The sequence below is a fragment of the Salminus brasiliensis genome, chromosome 7 (genome assembly GCF_030463535.1).
Source record: "Salminus brasiliensis chromosome 7, fSalBra1.hap2, whole genome shotgun sequence".
NCBI lineage: Eukaryota > Metazoa > Chordata > Actinopteri > Characiformes > Bryconidae > Salminus > Salminus brasiliensis.
Window position 1 is genome coordinate 37,634,236 of NC_132884.1, and position 22,820 is coordinate 37,657,055.

Genomic DNA, 22,820 nt, shown 5'->3' on the forward strand with positions numbered 1-22,820 from the left:
TACATGGACGGTGATAACCACATAGGCGCTTTCATCAAAGTCCTTATACAAGACCAGGTTTGAGCATGAGGAGGGACCAAAATACTGGAAACAAGCTTTCTTTTAAATCATTCATACAATCTGAATAACCTCATGAGTAGTTTGTGGCGTTCACCTCAATAATGTACATAAAAATAATTTTCCGACTTGTTCTGGCTACTGCACTTCTCCATTTTGAGGGAGACTTCAACCCTCCACTGGTGGCGTAACCAGCAAGCCGATTTGCTCATTTTGTTGAAAGGCGGGACTATATCCATAATCACATGCTATATTGAGCGTTGGTTGGTGTTGTGCAACAGATAACACCACTACCTGCCACTAACCTACCACACTATGTGGGAGGCTGAGGTTCGATTCCCGGTCTGGGAGACTGTGCTGCTCTACATCAATAAGAGTCCTTGGGCAAGACTCCTAACACTGCATTGGCCCACCGCTGTAATACGAATAACCTTGTAAGTCGCTCTGGAGAAGAGCGTCAGCTAAATGCCGTAAATGTTACTGTTACAAAAACTCCTATTCAGTGTTTAAATGCAGTGACCAGTCTTCTAATAATGTCTCTCTGGATTTGACATGGTTGTTGTGTGTTGCATTGCGAGTGACGCAAAACATACTTTGAAATCTAATCTGAGCGTCCAGAGCGTCCAGGCCGAGACACATCTGTACAAATCCAACAGTAATGGCACTTCAAACCCCCTCCAAATGTGGTTTGTATCTGATTTGCAAAAAATTGATGTCGTGTTTTTGGCAGTCCAGACAATTAAATACCAATTTGGAGACAATCTAGATTTGCAAAAATTGGACTGTGGCTGGCAGTCTGAACATAGCATCGGTTCAGCTAGTCAAAAGTTTCCCTTTGCAGTGAGACAGGCCAAGACAGATCAAGTAAATGACGTCCAGCTAGTTTAACTGAATACTTGCTGTAAGTAAAAATGGACAATGCTAAATTTTCCCAATGCCAAGCTAGCCTCAGCTTGCTCAAAGCGTAGACAGGAGATGCCCAAGCATGGATCTGGTATAAAGTTACAGGAGGTAGGGCATGTCTTGTACTGTGATTTGTGTGTGCATGCAGTTACTGGAACTGCTTGTAGAATTTGTAAACCGAATCCTTTGCTGCAAGCGGAGTGAATTTGCAGCTCTTCATACTAAAAGATTAGACAAATGGCATTTCTGTTTGTTTGTGAAGGTTTACAAGAAATTAAGCTTTGTTATTAAAAGACTATTAATGAAAAGCACTGTATTGGTTTACAAAGTGCCATATTATGAAAAAGACCCAACATTAAAGCATAGCTTAATTTACCACCAGCTCTGCAGATTGTTAACAGGCTAATAGGCCATTTCAGTTCAAAGTTCAACCTAAAATGTAAGTATTTACTAAAGGATTTACAGTGAAAACACACAACTCAAAGTTAAATGTCTGCTATCAGCTTGAAATATCTGCATTTAGGCCCAAAAGTCCATAACGAGTAAGCCAGTGTAGAAATTGGTGCTAACATTGAAAAGCTCATAAGATCACTAGCGAAGTTTCCATTATACAAGACAAGACAACCACATTCCCCATTAGTGTCAGACACAGATGGAATTTGGCTTCTGGCTTTAACCCATCTGTGCAGTGAACATACACACATACACACTACTAAAACACACACAGTGACCATGAGCACAAGTGCCTGGAGCGGTGGGCAGCCATTGCTGCGGCACCTGGGAAGTAGAGAGGGTAAAGGACCTCGATCAAGGTCACAACAGCGGCAGCTTGCTGAGCCCGGGTTTTGAACCCACAACCCTGTCATCAATAGCCCAGAGCTCTAACGACTGAGCCCCATTAGCACATTAGCACAGTGGTATTGGATATAAAAGCTTCTGAAGTAGAGGTTTCTAAATAAAACACACTATTTATGGCTACATAACTACTGGTTAAAAAATACATAAAAACAAGATTTCAGTTTAAATGGTCCGAAAATACCTTTAGCTAGTTTGTATCGGCTAGAATTAAAAAAATATCGCTAAGCTTAGACACTACTACATATAAAAGCTGCGACTCTGAATACAGAGGTGACTTTGTCATTTGGACACCCAGGGGAAGTTCGTTCCACCACTTTGGTGCAGGACAGAAAAAAAACCTGGACGCTTGTTTTCCATGGATCTTAAATGATGGCGAGTCAAGCCAAGACAAGGGCTCTTGATACAGATCAGGTTTTGACCATTACCGCCAAGTACCAGGCCAGCGTCAAGGATTTGAATCTGATGCGGGCAGCAGCTGCAGGAAGCCAGTGAAGAGAGAACGCAGCGGAGGAGTAAAATTATCAGCATTAGCAGCAGTACCATTGTTACCTTCAACATCTTCAAACATCTGCTTCTGAATCATGCTGATGCTCCACTGACTGTAACAGGGAGAGAACAGCGTTTCCGTCCGTCCCACTCTGCACTATGGATCTTTGGTGGTGGAGCTGCTCTACAAGACCTCTGTCCAGAACTGCAGTGTAACACTGCATAGTGTAAAGTCTTGTAGTATTACTCTACCGCCTCAGCCCACATGCTTCTTGCTTCTACTTGTCAGCAAATGCATGTGAAGAGCTGTTCGTGAGGGGGAGCTCATAGTGTAATTTGTATTTACAGCAGTGGTTTAAAAGTGAATTACACTCTGAAACTGTAGGTGGAGCCCAGTAGCAAAAATAAATACCAATTATTGCATTACGCTAGCTTTATTACATGTCACTTCATTCATTTTACTGCCTGTGACCCACTTCAAATATATTACATCTCAAAAAATGTTTTTTTTTTTTGCTAAATCATGCTAAATCAGGTGGCTGTAACCCAAATGAATGTACATATACCATCATTTATAGATACAGTTTCTATATCGGTGCGTCCCTACACCTGACGGGATCGACTTCTTTCTATTTGATGCAATTACAGTCCAGTTCTGCTGTAAATATAGTGCTAGGTGCCCAGCACTAAGTGCATTAGCAAGATGTTCGGCATGCTATCATCTAACACACAGCCATAAATGCTCTGAGATGGAGGTTTACATTTAATCATTTGGCAGATGTTTTTATGCAGAGCGACTCACAAAAAAAACAACAACAAAAAAAAAACATAGATGGAGATGGATTTCCATATCTGCTGCACTCTAATACCTGCGAGACCCCCCTCAGAGAATATCAGGTTGCTTTTGGAGGGTCTGTGGGTAGCTTCTTGTCCTGGTTTGACCCTGATGCAATCAATTAACAGCACCATCTCAACCCAGAGGAGCATCTCCGTGGCTGAATGTCTAAGCCATGTCAATTTTCAGAGTCTACCACAATGCACCACAGTACAGTACAGTGCTATGACAAGAAGGTAGGAGTGTATAAAGTGTTGAGAGCGTATACGCACCGTAGATATATAATAGTATATAGTATAATGCAGTTTTCCATTCATATGCTACCACATCCAGTAGGGATGAAGGAGGATCAGTCACTTAGAGCCCGAGTGCAGCCAGTATACCACAGTTTCACACATTGCAGTGGGAACTACTGGCACTAAACTCAACTTCCAGCAGGCTCCTTATTAGAGATATGGCAGCACAGCTACACTAGAGGATGGCATGATTAATTACGGTCATTCTCACTCCTGCTGCACCTGCTGTGATAGGCTTGTGCTTCCCTATTGAGGCAATGAGGTAAACCTTGAGCTTTGAATAGTGCACAATCTCACGTAGCTTAAGTTTCTAAACAACCACATGCAATATCGCTCCACGGTGAACTCACCCAGATCTTACAGCCTAATGCAGCCCAACTGTGTATGAACTCTGGACGAGACACAGAGGCTTAGAGTTTAAAATGAGACAGAGAGAGAGAGAGAGAGAGAGAGAGAGAGAGAGAGAGAGAGGATGAGAGAGATAGATAGAGAATAAGGAACAGAGAGAGAGAGAGATAGAGAGTAATTCAAAGGGAACCCCCTTACCAGGCAATAGTCCTGTCCTCCTGATCACAGCCACCCATCCAAAACGAGTGGTGGACTTAACGCCTCAGTGGTGAGGTAACATCCCCCAGTGACTCCTCCATTCAGAGCAAACTGCAGCGCCCCTCACTTCTCTCCACTGCAGTAGAGCTCACTCACACACACGCGCGCACACACACTTACACTAACAGTAACCCCCCCACCCCTTTTCATCACACACACACCTCCATCTTTCAGCTCTTTCTGTTTCCTACACCTCACACACCCAATCTCTCTCTCTCTCTCTCTCTCTCTCTCTCAATCTCATTAGCTCTCCTCAATTCTCTCTCTCTCTTACTCTCTCACACACACATTCACATTCACACTCTCTCGCGTCCTTTCTAATACTCTTTTACCTCTCTCTCTCACTCTCATTAATCTCTCTCTCTCTCTCTCTCTCTCTCTCTCTCTGTCTCTCTCTCTTTCGCTTCCTTATTACTCCCTGCTCTCTCTCTCTCCCTCTCTCTCTCTCTCTATCCTCATTTAGGATGCTGCTCACACACTGCTGCATGCAGTCAGCTACGCCCTGAACGGGTACTGGAGGACAATCTCAAATGATCAATATGTAAAATCGCCTCCCCCTTCCTCTCCGCCCCAAACCTCCCAACCCCCCCCAGGGGGCTCTGCTGGTTTAGCCACTGAAATGGGCTGAGGTGAAGCTGGAGGAGGGGGGGGGGGGGGGAACCAGGTGCACACCAAACCTGGAGATGCCATCTATTCCCTCATTCAGAATACGAGCGACTCGATGAAGATAGTGTATGGCAACCCTTTAAGGGTTCATTTTGAGATTAATTTTGATGTTCTTAGATCTGTGAATTCTGGCCTTCTGAGAATCCTCCTATATAAATTACAGAAGCAGTGGAGAGACTATTCTTTATTAATACTTGAATTTATCCTCTTTAATTTCATTTTGTTCCTGTTGCTGAACAGCAGAGCTAACCGAAGAAAGCTGTAAATCACTTTGAGCTGCTATCTGCATAAAAAGTGCTCTACAAATAAAGTGACACTTTACCATCATTGCTTAGCAGTACAACTGGATTCAACCCTTGCATTTAACCCATCTGTGGACACACACACTCACGCAATGGGAATAAGGCAGTCACAAATGACCGGGTGTGGGGATTCGAACCCCCAGTCCCCCCGTAGTACTACTAGTAGTAGTAGTATAACAATAGTAGTAGCAGTAGTAGCAGAAATAGTAGTAGTAACACTAGTACTAGTAGTAGTAGTAGTAATACTAGCAGAAGTAGTAGCAGTAGTAGTAGTAGTAACAATAGTAGTAGCAATAGTAGATGTAACACTAGAGGTAGCAGTAACAGTAATAACAGTAGAAACAGTAGTAGTGATAGTAGCAATAGCAGTAGTTGTAGTAGTAGTAGTAATAGTAGTATCAGTAATAGTAGACATAACACTACTAGTAGTAGTAACAGTAACAGTAGCAGTGATTGTAGTAGTAGTATCAGTAGTAGTAGTAATAGCAGTAGTAGTAATGGCAGACATAACACTACTAGTAGTAGTAATAGTAATAATTGTAGTAATAGCAGTAGTAGTAGTAATGATAGTAGTAGTAACAGTATTAGTGCTAATGATAGTAGTAGCAGCAGTTGTAGTAGTAATTTAATTAATAGTAGTAATATTAGGAGTAGTAGGAGCAGTTAAAGTAATAATAGTAGTTGTAGCAGTAGTAGTAGTAATTATAGTAGTAGTAGTAGCAGTAGTAATAGTAATAGTAGTAGTAGATGTAATAGTAGTAGTAGTAGTAATAGTAGTAGTAGTAGTAGTAATTATAGTAGTAGTAGTAGTTGTTGTAGTAGTAGTAGTAGTAATTATAGTAGTAGTAGTAGTAGTTGTAGTAGTAGTAATAGTAGTAGTAGTAGTAGTAGTAGTAGTTGTAGTAGTAGTAGTAATAGTAGTAGTAGTACCCAACTGATGCATTCTCGGTTTTCAGGGCGGAGAAAGAACACATTCGGAAACCTTAACCGTTCTTGGTAAATGCCTTCTTGAGCATCGGATTGCAACTTGGGCAGTGGAAGTGTCAGGCAAGAACACGAAGACATTAAAAACAGATCGCACATTGAGAAAAACGTCTGAAGTCTCTGAAAACACGCATTCGTCAATAAGCTGCTTCGCTAAATAGATCCTGACTGTCTTGAGGGAACAACCATTTTAATGTGGATGTTTCCTTTCAACATTATTAGCAAATGAAGAGTGATATACAGAGTTAAGACTGAGAAGAGACCCAGAAATCACTTCTACCTACCATCTTCCATGAGCTCTGACAAGCATATGTTGTTCCTGATACTTTTCTTATAAATCACATTAGCAGGCTTTGGGCAGATGTTTAAAAAAGTGTCCAGGTGGTGCAGTTTACCTCCATCTTATCAACTAAATAGGGTTTCAGAGAAGCCTCAGGCATGAAAAAATAACAGGACACGATTTAGAGAGAAAGCGTCCTCTGATCTGCTCTGAAACAGGGGTTCCACTCAGTCTGCTGCATTGTAAGATGCCCCTACAGTAATAGGAATTGAACTAAAGAGCAAACTAAGAGCCTATTCTTCTACTTATCTCAGTCGATTATGTAAAACAGCTACATTTATGCATAAAATGTGAACGTTATATTAGTTCAGGACGAGAAACAGCCTAGTAATAAGGGCCACCATGATTTAGATTCATTTTCTCCATTTATGTGGTGCAGAAAATGCTCTTAACAGTGACCAGAAGATTAATTTCAGAAGATGGTGGTGATTATTAATGCAGAAAGAGGAAGGCCTGTCAGCAGCGGTGGGGGGACTTGCTTGTCAAGCAGTGACAAGGCATTTAAAGCTGAATGCTTTATTGAGGTTTACTAGAAGCTTTAGAGAGATGAGATGGTAGAATGTGCCAGAAATGTGCATTGTCTGAGCGGGTCTGTGGCATTATGTCAAATACGCAGCTGATTCTGCTGATTTTTCACTACGATGACCTGAGAATAGAAGAGAGAGTAAAGATAAAGGTTCTTGAAGCATGAAGATCAAAGCCTTAACGTCATCAGAGAGTGTTTTTCTCGTTGTGTCATTCGTTAGGTCAGAATGGTGCGGCAAGTGTGTTGCTATGCAGACTGCAGTGGCCAGTGATTTAACATAGCCAAGAACTGATGATGCAGGAGAAGGGCTTTAATGTCAGCACTGATCAGGCGCGCGAGAGAAAGCGAGAGAGACAGAGAGACAGAAGAGAGAGAGAATTACAACCCAAAATCTCCATAAAATGGTCAATTTATAGAAGTAAAAATTATATAAACTTTAATGCACCATCATGTAAGATTTAATTCGCAGGGATTTGGCATCGTGTCTGTTTATCCATTGATACTGAAATACACACAGTGTAAAGGGACACTTAAGACAATCACTATATACAGACCAATTTACTCAATTTAGCTCCCATGATAGTCAAACTGTGGTGAGGGCTACCTGTAGGTCCTGTGATGACATTTTAGGATTGCTGGAGACGTCTTTACGCATCTTGTGGTCTGCTGTTGGGCTGAATGTGGCCAGGATGGTCTGATATGGCCATGTTGGCAGTTGTTTCACAGCTGATTTCAAAATGTTCTGAGATCTTTTTTTAAACCCCTTCCCAGACTCCTCTGCATCTACAACCTTCTTTCTTAAGGCCTCAGAGAGCTCTTTGGATCTGGCCATGATAGTGAAGTGATCTACACCACGCACTTCAACAATCGAGAGCAAACCAGGCTAAATGTCTGAGGTTTTAAAGAAGACTTCCCTAGAATCCTCTTGAACCATGTTCTAATGATCCACAGCGGATGTGCTGGCACTTTTTAAAAAATTAGTTATTTATAATTTTACCCCATTTTTCAACCCAGTTGGAAAGGCCAAGTATGTGTTCATGTGAGCTCCCCCTATCACTAGCAGTGTCCCCAACACTAGGAGGGTGAGAACTTGCACGTCTCCTCCAACATATATGAAGCCAACAGATGCAACATCGCTAGGCGGCCAGCATGCCCAGAGGAAAGCACGGCTCTCCAGCTCTAATACAATGGCTAACAGACGCCTGTGCTGACCAACATCACACTAGGAGTGATGTGTGGAGGAAGTGCCATCAACCCACCCCTGAGAGAGCAAAGCCTAATGCAATGCTCTCTCAGACTCCGGTTGCTAACGGCAAGCAGCATGACCCAAGGTTCAAGCCAGCGATCCTCAGATCATACTGATAGCGCCCTAAGTCCACTTGACCATTCAGAGCCCTTGATTTTAGACATGCTGGATTCACATATGAAGGAGTCTACGAATTGGAGAAGCCTAGACGCACCGCTGTGGCGCAGGTATTCATTAATTATGCTGATTTATGTGGAGTTGAAACATGTCTTAGCTGATGGGGGTGGGGGTGGGGGTGGAGCTCTGAACAGAGCGTTAGGCCTTCCTGCATCTCAGAAACAACCTTACCAGACTCCTTATGTCTACTGCTGTGGGGATCCCTCCTCCCCTGTGTGCGCAACATCTTGCGATAGAGGGTGAAACGACACTGAGTGCTTTCCTGGCACAGTGCCATATGGTACCACCTTTGTGGGATCACCTTACACCAGATGGAGCCTGGCACCTCCGATTCGACTGGCCAAACTGAACACAAGGCACAAGTAACCTAAGCAGCAAAGCTGGATTTCCTCATTAATGTTTTCGTCAGTTATGTTTGATGTTCCTCACTGGGATCTGTGCTCTTCTAGTCGAGCACTTCAAAGACGTGATCTGGATTTGCCACTTACTTGCCCTGTCCACTATTTTACCTGACCCTAGGCCTAATGCTCACTTGAACCCTTATCATTAACTTGACCATAGATCTTAACTTGAGCCTGGTCTTAATCCTAGTCCTGATGATGGGAACAGTCTTTCCCTGGATGGTTTTCAGTTTCAACATTTGTTGATAAGTTAACCTTATCAATGAGATGTGATTGATTAATTCAATGCACGTCTATGCACATATCCTCCTTGTCAGGTCTAGCCAGGGGCACCGTATGGCAGGGTTCTAAGGGCTTGTGACTGACAGGGGTCTTAAATATATTTAGTATTTTGGCAGAATTGTTGAGTTGTTGGGCCCGGTGTAATATCTTTTTTCATGGGGCCCAAAATCCCTGGCAGCGTTGCTGGTAATTGCCCTGTATTAATATATTGATAATGAGGATGAAATGAATTGAAATGAATTGAATTGAGAAGAATACCATGCAGAACCATCTGATGGTAAATTTCCAAGTAAGAAACTAAACTGGATTTAATCATTTTTACTTTACTGTGATCAAACATGTTTGAGGTCAAAGACAAGTCCTAATAATGGTACACCCACTCGGTTCATTACCCCATATTTAAAGTCTATATTAAAACTCTAATCTGTTTGGATTGAGCAACAGACCAAACATCACCATCACCATAGGTCTTGACCTAAGCCTGGTCCCAATCCTAGTCATCATAATTTGAATAGTCAATTGAGTTTCATCAGATTTTCAGTTGAACAATTATTTGATTGGTTGATAAGGGCCTGTAAGGGCCCTAAAATAAACATGAGTATTTTGGCAGAATTGGCAGAGTTGTAGGGCCCAGTGTAGTATCTTTTCATGCAGCGCGACCAGCACCGCTGGTAAAAGCCAGATAATGTGTCCATATACTGTACAACCCTGTACTGATATACTGACAATGAGGATTAAATGAAAAAATGAAAAATGCCATGTGGACCATCTGATGGTACTGTTTTCAAACATGTTTGGGGTCATATGCACATCCTAATAATGGTACACCCACTTATTAACCCATATATTAAAAACTCATTCTAATCTGTTTGGATTGAACATTATAACAAACATCATAACTGCAATTGGGATTAACTTGACTTTTTTTTGGCTCCAATTGGCAACCCATCCATGTGAACCATGTGGGGGTCCTGAAAATAAAGAATCAATCATTGGCTAAGAACCAATAACCAAAATTGTTAGGAATAGATCAGATATACACTGCATATACTGTTTGATCACATCAGATGTCATGTGACAAAGTCCTTGAAGGTCACAGTTCCATTATTGTCAATCTGCAAGACTGATAATAAGAGCTCTGAAGTCACTACTGAAAGGACAATAATATAACCTACATCCACGTTTGCCCTATATAGACTATATTGCATGACTCTGGCAGCTCACTTCCATCTAATTAACCCAAAACTCTGTGAAATGGTCTAAATATAGTAGAATCATTAATATGTGTAGATCTGATGAGTAGGGAGACCGGGCACATTTTTTAAATGATCAAAACTAAAAAGCCATCAATTATCCAGCAAACAAGCAATACGGAATAGCTTCTGATCAACCCAGCGATTTTGCAGGCCTCCATTTCCTGCTCTCTCACTCCCAGTCTCTTCCTTCAATTACTAAATCCTTCAAATCTATAATTTACCTGCTGGAGTAAATTATATAAAAACACTCCATGTTCAAGGCGGAGGAAAGAGCCTGTAAAGGAGGTGTTTTCATTGCCTGGGAAAGTGTCTCTCATGTTGATAGAACATCTCAATGGTAAGCTGTCCTCTTGTCTGTATGAATTAACTTTAATCCAGTTGACTGTATATCTAGTAGGAGCCATTGATCAGTCTACAGATCTCTGATATTCCTCCTCTTTTGTTCTACACTGTGCCAAGTCATTAAGTGATGCCATAGAAGAACCATTTTTGTTTCCATTAAGAAACATTTATAGCGTTTGATATGGCCTGGGGGTGGCAAGTTCAAATCCCGAGCCATGCAACTTTGCCATCAGCGGCTAGAGTCAGAGAGAGCACAATTAGCCATGCTCTTTCCAGGTGGGTAGACGGCACTCTTAGGCGATGTTGGCCGGCACAGGCGTATGTTAGCTGGTGTGGTGGAGCTGTGGACCCGGCGCTTTCCTTCGAGCATGTCAGCTACCTGGTGATCGTGCATCGGTGGCAGTTTGAAAAGAGGTGGTGGCTGACTTTGCATGTATTGGAGGAGAAGGGTGAGAGAGAAGTCCTTACCCTCCTAGTGTCGGGAGCATGGCTAGTGTATGAACCTATGCATTAAGTGAAGGTTCTTTACACCTCTAAAAGGTTCTTCACATAGTTCTTTCATGCCATCACTTAAATAAGCATTTGAAGCATCTGTTATTAATTTTAAGAGGGTATACAGGGTATATTTATCTGTGTCTACATATAAAAAGTGATATGTCTGAATCCTGAGTCTTGTATCCCGCTGGCCACAGTAATCAGCCATATTCCATTCTCGGGGTGATAACTCATTTGTCCCTCGGCTCTGATGCGTCGACACAATCGCATTTCCAATCATGAGCAGGGCCAGAGCGCCCGGGCCCTCCGCCCAGAGATTCCTCCATTGATTCCCGCATGATTTATTCCACAGAAAACAGAATGTCCCTCTTTGCTTGACCGGATTTATGAGTAGGCTGCGGAGTGCTGAGAGAGCAATGCGTCACACACTGAGACTGAGGCTCCAGCCGAGTGACCGATCTGCTGAACTTTCCCCCACAGTCACCCATATTGGATCAATCAAGGCACGTTCGAAACATTGTGGCTATGGAGGTTTATGGCAAACTCTCAGCTCACATGTGTTTGGATTATGGGTGTGTATTGATTAACAAAATCATATCAGCATCAGTAGGTATGGAATTTATAAATGGAATTAATTAACTTAATAATTAATGATGTATTTATTGCACTCCAGAAGAGCAGGATGTTTAGGTGACGTTGGGCTGCTGTGCTAAAATATAGATTTTTATTCATTTACGGCTGCAAAAACTGACTGACAGTTTTGATAATAAAAACGTTGAAAACAAATCACGTTATTGATTACATCTGACATTTGAATGTCCCATCGATGATGTATGACCGTAAGAAGGAAAACAGCGTTCAGTGAGGGTCTTACATGACCCAATAAGACCGAAGCCCAGCAGGGAAGCAGGGTGAGTACATAACTAAAGCATGTTACTGCTAACAGTGTGCTTTCAACCCACTGACCTGTGGGTTGTATTGGTGTTTAATCTAATCTAATTTTAATCCATATGATGTGCTATGAGATGTAGCTGGTTTTATTTGAAGCACAGGCCTCATTTTTATATATTTTTATATATTTTAAGCACTCAAAAATTCATACTTTACCCCTTAGCACTCCAAGGCTTATTACACACTAAGGCATATTACTCAATAACTACAGGGACTTCTGTTCAAACTGGGGCTATTCTTTGTTAATAACAGTTTGTAACACTTTCGGCACCTCCAGCAAACCATAGGTTGTAAGGGGCTAACCCACAGTAGTTACAGTTATTATAGACATTATTACAGAATGAATTTTATATGATATATTTCTTTCTCATAGCTCATTGAAGCAAGTGGAGGAATTCTGTGCAAAATGTTGCTTCTGTCCTATCTATAACCCCTACCAGATTTTTTATGTGATAATTTTAAATGTGATATTTATACAGGTAAAAATAAAGAGCAAAAATCAATTATGAATGTTGTTGACTGTGTAACTAATTATGCAGTTTAATATTGATTATTAATTGTATAACTACATTTAAATAATGGTTTTAACAAAATACAATAAATAATAATAACTGCAGCCTAGGGTGCCCAAAGGGTGCGGATCCGCGCATGCGGATGTTTGATTTAGCCCTCCAGAAAGTTACCTAACTCCACACCCTCACCAGTTATATATGACTGTATTTACTGATAATATTACAAACATTTTTTAAACTTTTCTTTTTATCTTTTATTATTTTTATTGTAAACAGACCAAAAGGGTTTGGAATTACTTTGTATTAAAATTTATCCCAACTGTGATATAAGTATATAACATGTATTTCAGATAATCAGTCATTTAAATATTAATATTGGTTAATGAACTGAGTGGGTGTACCATTATTAGCATTTGTCTTTGACACTTAAAATGTATTAAATTAAAATTTTCCAATATTTTTTCCAATCTATTTAATTTCAGCCTCATTGTCCGTTTATCAATACAGGGTTGTACTGTATAAGGAGACTTCTACCAGTGATGCTTCCAGGGGGTAATAGAGGACTACTTTAAGGAACTGTATTTATTACTTAGAAGCAAGTCAATAACATAATTCTGTTAAAACTGAGTAAAACATACGGCAGAGAGAAGCAGCTGGCATGTGTGCTGCTGTCAGTGATATTTTTAGGGTCTTATATAAATGGTCACAACTGCCAAAAAGAGAGAATTGAAAAAAAAAAGAGAATTGACTAAACACCGAGTCGTGCTGTCTCACCGCACTGCTCTCAAAGACACTATATTCCATTCAGCCAGTTTAATTGATACTATTTGTTTCGTGCAGGAATCTTCAGGGAGTGTGTCTTCTGCTTCGGGCCTAATCATCTCACTGTGGAAATAGAGTCCAGACCCAGTTTACAGGCACTGGCTTTTTTTCTTTTTTTTTTTGCAAAAAAAAAGTCTCTCTACAGTTAAAAGGAAGTGAGCTGACAGTGCGAGCAGCTGCTGGCGGGAAGTCTGTGTTCTCTGAAATGTGCTCGGAACTTTATCTCATCCAAACCAAAAAGGTCTGGCAAGCTTCCTGAGTCATTATTTAAAAGACGTAATTATACAACACGTGTCAAAGGTTTGGGGACACCTATAGCTTTTTAGAATATTTTTTAATAATCAGGCCGCTTGAAAAACCTTATGTTATTACATATAAAGTGATTTTAATTGCAAAAAATAATATATATATTTATTTTCGGAAGAAATAAACTATAAAATATACCAAAACTATCTAGAAAATAGCTGCTAGGCTAAAAAAGAACACAACTTACCTAACTAAAATGTGAAAATGTAAAAATCATAAATTTTACAAGAAAACTTGTCCCCCAACCTTTTCATGTGCAGTGTATGGTATATGATAGTATATAATCATATAAATAAAATTATATTAATTTTTTGTATTGTTATAAAACCCTTTACTAATGAATTTATGTGGGGTCTGCCTTAATTGAGCACATCTTTAACTGCATGTTCCTCCAGTATATCTTTACATTACTGTCAAACACCTTGTTTCCAAAATGGCTTTACAAAACTTTACAACTTTTTAACTTTCAATAGAGGTCAATGTAAAAAAAATGATTCCAGGTCATTCTGGAGCATTTCTATTGGTCCACTCCTCATACATTGATTAATAAGTTACATAATGTAAAGAATAACTACAAAATTTACATTTGGTAAAAAAAAAAAAAAAAAATGAGATACAAGGTTTTTGTGTCACAGTGATGATATCTATTGTCTATCTGTTGGTATCTTTGCCTGCTTTTAAACAATTAACAAAAATACTTTTTACTCATATTGTTGTTGTATAATAAATAATAATAATAAAAAAATAATAAAAAAAGAACTTCAGAACTTGCAAGAAAAGGCAATCATGCTTAACTTTTAATGTAAAAAATGACAGTAATGTAAATTAAAGGAGTTAAAGTAAAGAAGTTTTCGTTGATTGCATTGAAAGCATTGATTTGGTGAATTTATTCTAAAAATATTCATACGACACAAATTCTGTAGAAAAATCAGAAACAAATGGAGATACATGTGTTTTTTATTTGTTTGTTTGTTTTTGGACATTGATGATATAAGCCCCATGTTTCTGGTTAATGGCCCAGCCTGAATATAACGACAGAGATGAAAGTAATGAGAGTCCTCTAGTGATGATAACAACACTGAAACCAATGTGAATCCTTTAAACTGGTTTTAACAGAGTTAGCTTCTCTTTCTCTTTCTGTAACCAGTCTATTCCTAATGACACCACATTTCAGCAGTGAGTACCGTAATAACACCTATCAAACGATATGCTGTTCAGTACTGATTTATAGTGTCTGATATCGACCGGTCACATACAGCGGCTGATGAGGGAGGACTCTCATTAGAAGGCTACAGTGCACAGTCACTGTGGAGGCAGCCAGAAACAGAGAAGTCACTAAATTATTAATAATTGAAAGTCACACAGTCTCACACTCTCTCTCTCTCTCTCTCTCACACACACACACCCTCACATATCCTATCAAATACACACCATTACAAATGTATACTCACCAAGCACTTTATTAGGATCAGGCCTTTTTTAGGGTAGGGCCTAATTTTGCTCTTAAAACAGTCCCAGCTCTTTGTGGCATGGATTCCACAAGACGTTGGAAACGTTGCTTCGAGGTTGGGATCCAGGTTGAGATGACTGCGTCATCGGGGCATTTTTATTTATATTTAATCTCCCGCTCTACCACATCCCAAAGATGTTATACTGGATTCGGACCACTAGGAAAGCCACTGAATAACGTGATTAACCTCTTGAGACCCTGCATCCTCATTTGGGCACATTTCTGCTTCTCTGCACCATATACTTCATTTTTCAAAACTTGGACCCTTTGGTCTCATTGTTTTTTTGCAAAAACAACGTCCTGTAAGACTAAGTTTAGTTGTTATCAATGTTAGGTTCTACTAATCCCAAATAGGAGAGATTAAAAATGCACACCAAGCTAAAGTCCGGGTCTCAGGAGGTTAAGATGACCCTTGTGTTGTGACATGGTGCATTATCATGCAGGAAGTAACCATCAGTAGATGGGTAAACTGTGGTCATGAAGGATTGCACATAGTCAGCCAGGTTGGATCATGGATTCATGCTGTTGGCACCAAATTCTGACCCTACCATCTGTGTGATGATCCTCATCAGAGATTGAGATTCATCAGACTAGGCTATGTTTCTCCAGTCTTCAACTGTCCAGTTTTGATGAGTCTAGTCCCTTTAGAGTAGTACTGCCATTACAATAGAACTGCCTGGAGTAGATAAGCATGAACCTACTGGCACCATGCTGCCTAATGCCAGGCAGGGTTTAGATGGATATAAAGCTCCCCAGCACTGAGCTGTGGAGCAGTGAAGCTGTAATCTCTGGAATGATGGATGGTGCTCCACCCAATACGTTTAGGATGAGTTGGGTAATTAGGGAGTTGGGGATGAGGTTATATGGTAATTATCCAACATCCTGACCTCCCAAATGCTTTTGTCGCTGAATGCAATCAAATCCCCAAAGCTCCAAAATCTAGTATGAAGCCTTTTCCGTTTTAATAACCTTGATTTTGGAAGAAACAATGAATGAGCAGGTGTCCCGATACTTTTGTCCATGTAGTTTAGCTTATTTAAATAACATATCTTTTTTCATTTTACACACATTAATACTAAACAAAATTCTGGATCTTCGGCTGTTTGTGCACTTTCTATATATTTGATATGTTTGTCTGCCTTTTTTTATATGTAACTGTAGGGCTTTTTACCATTTTACCATTTATGCCTGCAGTCCTCAACGTGGGATCAAAAGACCCTCCCAGTTTATCCCTTAGTGAAAGTAACCCTAACTAGGAGTGGGCAACATAGCGCTATTTCATCAAACTGTAATCAGTTTTATTATCATGATGGACAATATGCTTTTTTGATTACACTGTCGTTATCGTCCGTACTGACAGGACACTGATCAACTGCACATTTCCTCACAGAGAGTGTAATTAGTCCTGTTTAATTGAATGGAGTACTGTCCTTCCAAAGGGAGGGTATTTGGATAGCAGTTTTTTTTTTTAATCTGCTGATGAATTTTGTCTGCATGACAAAATATCGCAATAACATTGTGCATCATTCACCCAGGCCTAACCCTAACCTTCCCAGCAATGGGCCTGTAACTCAGAAAGCCCCTCCCCCAACTACTATTCCATTAAGAGGTCAGAAATAACTCATAGTCATAAATTTCAACTCACTGCGTATTCCAAAAGGCTCTCGGCAGGGATCAGGTTGTCTGTGTGAATCACCAAAGCTAGCTCAGAAGTCTTCAAGAGTATGTCCTCAGCCTTTTTATACAGTTCAGAAAGGAGGGTTAATTATCATCTCATTAGCATATATTACTCTCACAGTACAGATTTGTGAACCACAAAGAAAAAAGCAGTGTCATCTTAACCGAGGAACCGAGAAGGGCAAGTTCCCTTTCCCTCTCACTAATACCAGACACCTGAATTTTGCTAGTTTTTGACTCAAATCCAGATGTGATGAATCTCATTCAGGTGGTCTCTCAGACTCCCACCGCATTCTTACCTTCCCATTACAGCACACAACTGAACCTTACTCTCTGTTCCCAAAAAGTAGCATTTAAGCTTAAGGTTTTACAAATTTAGGCCACATTTTGTTAAAATGCTATTTCCTCATGACGATGCACACTGGTGGGCAGCAGTAGCCAGTTCCACATACATGAAACTGTCAGAAATTGGAATTTCTTTTCAAAATATTATATTTACAGCTCCTAATAAACACATACCACATAATCTAGTGCCGGGCGTACTGACCTCAAATCAGTATCACGATTAATTGAACATTTTATCTCGATTACGGTTAATAAATGAGTACAGGAGCAATTTGAAAGGGGCGGAGTCACATGACCACACACATGGTAGAATGTTTTTAAGGGGACAGTACATGAACATAAATTGTGGGGAAAGTACTAAAATAACACATTATCAAAATATGAATAATACAATTAATAAAATATCAATAAAATATGAATATAATAATAATAATCCTAATATAATATAAGCCTACTTTATTGTGAATGTGTGTTTCAGATATTACAACAATGTGCATTTACACATCTGTGTGTCAGCAATCGGTGCACCTTAAAACAGCTGAATGCATTCATTAGAAGGGGTGTCCACAAACATCTGGACATATGGTGTGTGTTTATATTCAACAGGGAAGACTAGGTGTGTCTAGGGTACAAATACCCACTTGAAGGTGTGGGTGAAGGTTGGTTACTTGGTTGATTGAATAACTAATGTAGCATTTAATTAATTATTTATTTATTTTTAATAATTTCTTCTTACTTTTTGTCCTCAATAATTAAAATAACAATTCAAAAAGGGCCATTTATGTTTACTTAGGTCATATTTTATTCATTATTACTTTTATTGAAGATCTAAATAAAGATACTATATATACTATACACATACTACATGTAAAAGAAACCAGAAGGGGGCAAGAATATATTCACACACACACTCAACCACTCTTTCTTCATCTTTTAGCAAGAGCAATTTTCTCAACCTTGCTTTAATATTTCATGTGAGTACTAAGGTAGTAAGTCCTTTAAATCCTGCTGTTGTTTGACTGAGTGTACTGCTGAATACAGCCAAGCAGCCAGAGAGAAAACATGGAGGTTAAAGGGGTTATAGTGAAATTTGCTGTGGCGAAGGCCATTTGTGTCCTAAGCCTCTAGTGGGTGTTATTTGGACCGCAGTTCATTCTCTCTCTGAGTGTGGGGAGGACAGATAAAGACTGCTCTCTGTCTCTCCCCCCTCTCTCTCTCTCTCTCTCTCTCTCTCGCTCTCTATGCTTCTGCAAGTACTGCTGCAATGCAGGGGTTTAACCAGGAAATATGAAGCTAGAGGGCGCAGGGAGCAGGTCTGCCTCCCTTTCTCTCTCTCTCTCTCTCTTTCTCTCTCCTCACACACATACAAACAAACATAAAGTACACTACCCCCCCACTTACAGTACAGTCAATGGAATATTAATTAGTAGGTTTACTGTGCTATTTCTTGATGCGACATTTTAGCACAAGGAAAAGGCATTATCAGTGTAAGTAGGAATATCATGAATATCAGAAATTCTTGCAAAGGCTTTTTTCCCTCCAATTTATATAAAATATGATGTGCTGGTACTGCCTTTGTGCATACACTTCAGAGAAATGCATCAGTGAAGAAGTATAGCTGAATGAACACAGAATAGACCCAATTATGAGTCAACATCAGCAGTGCGGGATTACAGTCTTATTACACTAGGAAGTAATTGAATTTAGATGAAAGGGCAGCAGAGTTCAGTCTTTCATTGCTGGAGTGCGCTATTTATCCTGAGAGCCCCTGAGCTGAGTATTTATCAGCCTTCAGCACGGCTCTTTCTCTTTGCCATCTTACTCTGAATAGTGTGCAGTCCACTTTCTGACAGAGCATGGCTGTGACTCCTTTAATCGTTTACATCACTAGCCCTAACGTTTTGCTCAGTACCCACTCGAGGCCTCTTCATAGATAGTCTTTAAAGCAACATTATGCAGCAATGTTACCTTAAAATAGCAGCTTCAGGATCGTGCTGATGCTCCACTGACTGTAACAGGGAGAACGACGTCTCTGTTATTGCCACTCCGGGCCAGAACGCCGCTACTGCACTATGAATTTTGATGGAGCTGCACGACGAGACTTCTCTCCAGAACTTTCCAGTGTAACGCTGCGTAACCCGAGTCCTATTAGTTTACAATCCTGTAGTATTACTCTACCGCCTCAGTCCACATGCTTCTTAACCTTCAGATGCTGCTTCTGGATCTCCCAGGTGGCCACATATGCATGTGTTAAGCTGTCCATGAGTGGGCGTGTAAGGCATGATTTGTATTCATGACAGTGGAGTAAAAGTGAATTTCACGAAAAATAAAATTATCACATAATGCTGCTTTAAAAGGCCTGTATCCTATGTATTTCATATTTCTATTAATTTCACATTTTTCTGTGTACCACAGACAATCACAGCTCATCTTTTATATATAAATGGACCGAGGAGAGACTTCTGAAAATTGTAGTGATTACACACTACATTAAAAACAGTTGTGCTTCCCAAACAGGCCCCATTGTGACAGCCCACCTTAATCTCACATGACTCCCATCTAGGCCCCATATGCAGATGGAGCCCATGTTTAACCCCTTCTGGTCCAATTACCGACCCTGGTGGGCATCCATATGTGGGGCCAATGTGGGACACGAGGACAAAACTTCCCGGTTTTCAGTTAGGCTACCCATACAGGCTCCACATGGATTTGTTGGGGAGTTACTGTTTGTACACTCACAGTATTGCACAAATAGATTGTAGCCGAATAAAGTTTCGTCAAACTATCAGAAAATCACGCAAAATTGGCCTAGGGGTCTATAAGTATAAATAAGGGTAAAAGATGGAACTGGCATTGGTTTCAGCAGATACTCAAGGTTGCGGTACTGGTATCAATATCGGACATGAGAAAGTGGTATTGTGTCACCCCTGGTGAATTGTGTCAGACCTAGTGAATTCAAAACGGCTGTTTTTGTAGCTAAGCTTCTTACAGATGGACTGCATGGACCGAGGAGAGACTTTTTAAACTCATTGAACTGCAATTTCACTGTAACTTTAAAGTGCATGTGCACGAATGAAAAGGAACAAATGAATGAAATCTAATTAATGAAAGAGGAACACAGGGACATACGCTCTTAATAGATTCTCTAAGACTACTGGTTCTCTATCTTTTCTTCGTGGCTCCCCAAATGGTCCACATTTTTGCTCAGTCCTTGCTCCTTAAAATGTGAACCATTGGGGGGTCCCTGGGGACCATTTTGAGAACCACTGCTGTAGAGAGTGGAAGAGATGGCTGGCGAGAGATGAGCCTGATGGAACTTTGAGAAAGTGGAGAAATGAAATGTCAGAGAAAATGAGAAAAAAGTGGTCACTATTCACCACATTGAGTCACTTTTAGAAACACTGACCTGAAGGTGTTTAGAGGGGAATTATGACAGCCATGTTGTGAGTGCTAAAGGCACATAGCTCACATAACTGAGCCAACAGAGCAGATTTTAATTCATATCTGAGGTTTGGTTGGAGCATTTCTCAAAATAGTATGTATTTTAGTAGTCCATTTTTGAAGATAATGAGTCCAATATTTTTTGCTTTAAACATATATTTGTTACCCAGCCAACATGCTCATGTGGGGCTCACATGGGTGGATTGTGGGCTAGATGGATTCCAGCTGGGCATGCAGAGTACAACCCAGATGGGGCCCATGTTTAACCACTTTCGGTCGCATCACTGACCCTGGTCGGCATCCATATGTGGGGCCAATTTGGGATCTGAGGATAAAACTTTTAGGTACTCAGTTGGTCTACTCCTACAGGTTTACATGGACAGGTACAAAAGGGGGTACTTTATTAACAGAAAAAAATAATAATAATAAAAATATATCCTACCCTGTCCGGGGGTTATTTCTGTCTTGTGCTCAATGATTCAGGCTGGACTCGGACCAGATAGAAGTGGATAAGAAGATGAATTAATCATATGTTGATCAATTCGGGTTTGCCTATGCATATACACCAATATAAAAATGTTGAGCGCTTTGAAACGGTTGGGGCGGGGTTACACAAAACCATCTAAGCAAAGATTATATTCTGAAATGGTAGAGTGAGCATTACATTGGACACTCTCTCTACCGGTTAACATGATCTTAACACTAGGATGCTTTTGGGATACTGGGCCTGGTCAGACACATGCAGAAGTGCGGTCACTCAGATGTGTAGACAAGCCATTAGAGCAGAACAGACAAAATCATGAAAGCGGCGGCAGATTAGCTTAAAAATCAGTGCTCCATCCAGATGAGCGGAATGAGCGAACTCCACAGGGTCCCAAAAGCAGTATCCACATGTACCCTACACAGTGGGCACGGGATATGTGTGTGACCCTCCACTGCCTAGAGGGTTAGACTTACTGCTTTGTTCACAGTTCCCTTTGTGGTCTGGAACCTTTCTTAACATGGCTGAAATGCCACTATGTACCGGAGGTCGCAAGTCTTTTTTAGCCGGAGTCTGAGAGAGCACAATTGGCCGTGCTGTGTCTGGGTGGGTAGATGACGCACTCTCCCCTCATTACTCTGAATGTGGCACAGGCATCTGTTAGCTGGTGTGGTGGAGCTGAGGACCTGGTGCTTTTCTCAGAGCGTGTTGGGAGTATTGCTATTGCTAGGGGGAACTACTGACAGGTGGGTTCATTGGCAGTTTGCCAAATTGGGAGAAATAAGGGTACAATTCCACTTCAGAGGGGAATACCAGGATGACTGAAATGCACCTTATTGCTGGGCCCAAAATGGCCATGGTAAATAGTATGCAATACAGTAAGAGTACAAGAGAGCATTGGTAGCACATTCTCCATAGTATGTTCAGCATAATAGTGTATATGATTGGAAAAAAATCCATGATCTGGCTAATACTGCAGGATTGGTTGAATAGGTTGGCGTAAATTCAAACATAAATTCCTGGAGGGTCTGGAAAATGTCTTTGGCTCTGTAAATAGTCATACACATTTGAATGCCTTTGAAGAGTTTGTGTAGTCCTTAAGCTCTTTACCCAATTCTCTAAAACAGAAGCTCCTCTCCATCTTCTCTGAAAGGCTTAACATACTCGACCATGAGGCTTACTGACCTGAATATAAAATTCAACAAAATAAACCACAAGATCAGGAATGCAAGGGTCTTTTTTCAGTATTTTTAGTTTCATGTAATCACAAGCTTCAAGTAAAGCCACAAACATGGTGGAACGTAAACTGATCCATTTCATGAAAATAATTTGAGATGACTTTTTGAGATGCTTTGTGGCACGGTGCATCATCATGCTGGAACTAGCCATTAGAAGGTGATAAATTGGGGTCATAAAGGGATGCACATGGTCAGCAACAATACTCAAACAGTCTGCGCCATTCAAGCGATGATTGATTGGTATGAACAGTGGGTCCAAAGTGTGCTGAGAAAAATTCCCCACACAATTACACCACCACATCCACCAGCCTGAACCGCTGACACAAGGCAGATTGGGTCCATGGATTCACCGTTGGTGCCAAATTCTGACTCTACCGTCTGTGAGCCTTGGCAGAAATCGAGATTAATCAGAGCAGGTTTCAAATGTTCTCCAGTCTTCAAATATCCAGTGTAGGACAGCCTGTGCTGAGCCACTGCAG

The 22,820-nt window shown here is 40.6% G+C and overlaps 2 protein-coding genes across 4 annotated transcripts in view; both read right to left on the bottom strand.

Moving 5' to 3' along the window:
• pltp (phospholipid transfer protein) overlaps nt 1-22,820 on the bottom strand; it is a 255,466-nt gene that overhangs the window by 168,900 nt on the left and 63,746 nt on the right. The window lies entirely within an intron of this gene.
• The window catches only part of syt2b (synaptotagmin IIb), a 75,613-nt gene that overhangs the window by 36,408 nt on the left and 16,385 nt on the right, over nt 1-22,820 (bottom strand). Inside the window, exon 1 of one of the 3 annotated variants that reach the window (XM_072684827.1) lies at nt 3,982-4,157. The exons of the other annotated variants lie outside the window; for them this stretch is intronic. The gene's annotated coding sequence lies outside the window, so the exon portion shown is untranslated. Of the gene's footprint in view, nt 1-3,981; nt 4,158-22,820 lie in introns of those variants that run through there. 3 annotated transcript variants of the gene reach the window in all.